Source organism: Cyprinodon variegatus, unplaced genomic scaffold, assembly GCF_000732505.1.
Source record: "Cyprinodon variegatus isolate N-32 unplaced genomic scaffold, C_variegatus-1.0 Scaffold598, whole genome shotgun sequence".
Classification (NCBI taxonomy): domain Eukaryota; kingdom Metazoa; phylum Chordata; class Actinopteri; order Cyprinodontiformes; family Cyprinodontidae; genus Cyprinodon; species Cyprinodon variegatus.
The window spans coordinates 447,077-451,342 of record NW_015151051.1 but is presented as its reverse complement, the minus strand read 5'-3'; the positions used below and the strand labels follow the sequence as shown (position 1 = coordinate 451,342).

Genomic DNA, 4,266 nt, shown 5'->3' with positions numbered 1-4,266 from the left:
ACAAAAATTCCGTTAATTAAATACAATACTCAATACTGTGAATTTACAGACATTTTTGTTAGTTTTTATTAAATTATACAAGTTTTATTTTTTCTTTTACTTTTTATTGTTTATTAATGTTATTTAGAATTTTTCAGTGTTGTTAAATAAATGTCAGCTATCCATTTGTTGAGTTAAATAAAAACATGCAGAATCTTTGAGGAAGTCCTAATTTCTTCTCATATCTATAAACGGAGTATAAAGGTTGATTGATCGTTTATAACCACATTCAGCTGCTTTCTCAGGCTCTCATGTTTTCTCATCATTGTAAATGACAGACCTCCACCTGGCCTGTAATACATGACGCAGCATGAGGGTGGCTGATCTGTGCGTGATTGTAAGTCTGGATTCAAGCAGCAGAAATCTGGAAAAAAGCCATTTTTATATCTGGAGTCAGTTTGAGGAGCAGATTTCTGGCAGCGACGTTCATCCAAACATATTTTGGAGGTTTTGTTTTCCAAAGCAGAGCTCCTTAAATTGGATTTAGCTTTGCTCTCATTAATTTACTGCATCTCACTCAGCCAAGACTAATATAAGGACAAACAAGTTTTTTTTCTTCTCTCAGCAGCAATAGATGTCATGAGATTTCTGTTATTCTGGGGAATAATCTGCTTCCTTCCATCTTTTCTGTGTCTCTCTGTTTTAACAACACAGGTGCTTTTTGAAATGTTCACTTGTTTCTGCTTGGAGTCTCAATTTGGCTCAGAATCGGTTCTTTGATTGCTATATTTACGGCAGCTCATGGTTTGGATGTTTGTTAACATCGACAGCTACACTGAGGCTTTAGTTGTAGTCTGCTATGGAAATCTAGAAACAAATAAGCAGCATAAACAAAGTGAGGAGTAAAGCTGGGCAATTAATTGCATTTGCAATATCACTGCAATTGACCAAAAAAGCAACTTTCAAATGGCAGAGGAACTGATTTTTAATCAAACTGTATTTAAGAAGAGTAGGACAGTAAATTTCTCCCTCCAGCCCTTTAGGTGGCGGTAAAACGCTTGAAGTGGGTTAGTCGCCACACAGGAAGGTAGAGAGCGTTGCAGCGAGAGCAGATCCATGCATGTAGAGCTAAACAATTTATCAAACATTTTACAGTATTTTACAGTAAAATCTTGGAACTATGGACTCTGGGTGAACAAGCTTTCAAAAACCAAAACCGTTGGATGAAACATCAACAAGTTTGGGGTTAACGCAAAGGAAAATTAAAAATGAAACGAAAAAAATTCACACTTTAGATCTTAGGCAAAATCATTCAGCCCTAGTAAAGATGTTATTTTAATATTTTTTTAAAGTCCGATACTGACTTTACTCCATTTCTCTCAGATTCCACACAAAATAGTTCATATTGAATTAAGAAATTCTGTTAGATTATTTAAATGATGTCTGTTCTTTGGTCCAATTGTTGTTGTTTTAACTATGGGGTGAACTTCGTTCCATTATTTTTTAGAAGCAAAGACAACCTTTTATAAATGTATGTTTGAAAAAGGAAAAAATAATTTTGAAAAAAAAAAAAATGCGAGCCAGAAACGAAACGTTGAAAAGCGTTTTAATCAAGAATAGTTTCTGAGATTAACCTTACTGTTTTCTTAGGTTTTATTTTTTTATTTCATGTGTCAAAAAATAAATAATTTACCTTTTTTTTCACAGATTTAATATTTTCAATAAAAAAAAAAAGAACTTGCTCAGAGTGAGTTTAACAAATTGCATTCATTTTAAATTGTGTAGTACTTTATTATATTGCAGTAGTATTTGATGGGGTCCCTTCAGAATATTGAGACTTTTAAAAGTATATCGATTTTTCACAAGTAGAATAATAAATCCTGCGTTTTAAAACACTTTTCTAGAAGTTAGAGGATCAACTTCGCCTTTTAACTCCAATAAAGGTGTAAAAGTATAATTTTTATAACTACTTGGAGTATAAAAGTCAAAGTAATGCAGGAAAAACTGTTAAGGCCAGAAGCTTTACTGCTCTACCCTATTAAAGGAACATTTTTCTATAATTCTGGATGATAACTTTCTTAGACTAAATTTTCTTAGTTTTATAACTGATCGTAAAAGTATTAAATGTAACTTTTCGTCATCTTGAAAAACTATTTATTTTTGGGATGTGGTGAGAAACAAGTTGGGGCAGTACCGAGTCCAACCACAAACAAATTAATGGTCTGGATGAAGCTAATTATTTTGAAGATATTACTGCACACCTCTGCATTTAGGATCCACCAATAATCAGTCCGAGCTCCAAATGCATCATTAAGTATCGTTGTAATGCGACAAAAAGCAAGAAACTGCACTTGGAGTCCAAACCCAAAGCAGTTTAGCTCAGAGGTTCTTAAAAACGGGCGCCGAGAAACCAAATCAGTAGGGAGTCCTTATCCGATATTGATATCGGATATCGCTCTGTTATCGGAATAAATCATCCTGCATATAAAATCTCCCATATGAGCGTTGTCATGGAAACACTTCACTTTTGTTTAAAGTTAGTGTTTTTAGGGGATCAAAAGTCCATTCTATTCTTATTTTGAGATAATAGACTGAAATTTAGACCAAAGGTGTCTTTAAAACAAAACAACAGGGAATGATTTAAACGTTAAAAGATTTTTTGGATGGACATGATTTCAGGATCCCTGTCGGCTCACTAGTCGCTAATAAAGTTAAAAACAGTAGAGCTATGGCCATTAGATTTAGACATAGACAACTTTTATTGTCATTTTGTATAAACAGAGTGTAAACAAAACAAAATTAGGTTTAGTACAGCTTTCATGACATTTCCATTTCCTAAAGTGCAGCAGTGATCAAATGTAAACAGTGTGGGAGAAAAAAACATGGCGCTAAAAATGCATTGATGTGGAAGTTCAGAGCATTAAATATAAGAACACTACAAACCAGGAATCGATCTCGCTTTGATAGGGAGTAATAGAGCTGAAACAGATCTAAGCTAACCAGATTCTGCACGGTGTGTTATGGTTCTGTCACTAAAGGACGCCTCGTCCAGAGAGCCGACAAAGCTCAGCGAAACAGCAGCGATTTCTTGATTTGTGGTTTTCAGGTCAGGATCATTTGTTCTCACAATGACTGATGTCACCGCTTCAGTGTTATTTGAAAGCACAGAGTATACGGTTCTGCAGTTCCTCAGTCTGAGCCGCTCGCTTCTAACACAGAGATCCTTGTTCTGCAACAGGAAGTTAACTGTTTGACTGTAGGTTTAGTTTGGTTACGTGTCAAAGGTCATTTATTAATGCATGCTGTAATCCTTAAAATAATAAATTAGGGAAACAAATGATTACCAGGAATTATTACCCAGATGGCTGTCAGTCTTTACTAATAATAATAAATACCTGCCTGGTGAGATACGGTATTAAAGAACTACAGACGAAGGAAGGAATTAATTTACGGAAATCAAACAGCAGCCAAACACGAACACGGGAAAAATTATTTAACTTCACTAAAATGCAAGAAGTTATTCACAAAATACTTCAATTTCTGGATTAAGGCTAAATTACTCTCTAAAAATGAAAGGAAAACGAAAAACTAGTAAACTGAAAATAGATATTATAAAGGTACAAATAAAGGATTCAAAAAGAGTTCAAATTAAATTAAATCTAGCAAACAGTTGCTAAGTTTACAAACAGGTAGTTTAAAATAAAAAGGCAGTAGGGAAAAAAAAGATGGAAGAGACTCTGCGAGCGATTAGGTGTCAGTTATTTTAGCTGATGATAGAAATCCAGACCACACAGGTTCTAGACTCAAACAGCAACACCTTAAATGGTCGATTTTCTGGGTCAGAGAGACTTTTAGCTGGAAGGCTGTATTTTTTTCCACGCCCATTAGTTTTCCTCTGGAGTCGTCTTTATATTGATTTCTACTCAGACGTCCATCACTGTTTGTTTTTCTTATGAATCAAAGCCAGATAAGCAAGCAGGAGGAAATCAGGCTGAGTTCAGGACAGAAGTTCTGATTCAATCATCTGGTGAAAAAGCTTCACAGCAGCTTGTTTTCTCATCAAACACAAAATGCACTCAGGTGTTCTAAAAGGGTTGCTTTCTGTCTTTAAAGGCCAATTTAAACTCCATCATCATCATGAGGCTTCGTCTTCTGCTCCGTCCCATAAACGTTCTTCCAAAAGCAGACATAACATTTCTCTGTTAGCATCAGTTCAGTTAAACATCAGAAGCTTTAGTTTCGTATTTTAATGGTACAGTAAAAATTAACATTTAAATATGATTGAAA

The 4,266-nt window shown here is 34.7% G+C and overlaps 1 protein-coding gene across 1 annotated transcript in view; it reads left to right on the top strand.

Moving 5' to 3' along the window:
• rerg (RAS-like, estrogen-regulated, growth inhibitor) overlaps positions 1-4,266 on the top strand; it is a 66,593-nt gene that overhangs the window by 12,391 nt on the left and 49,936 nt on the right. The gene's annotated exons all lie outside the window — the stretch shown is intronic.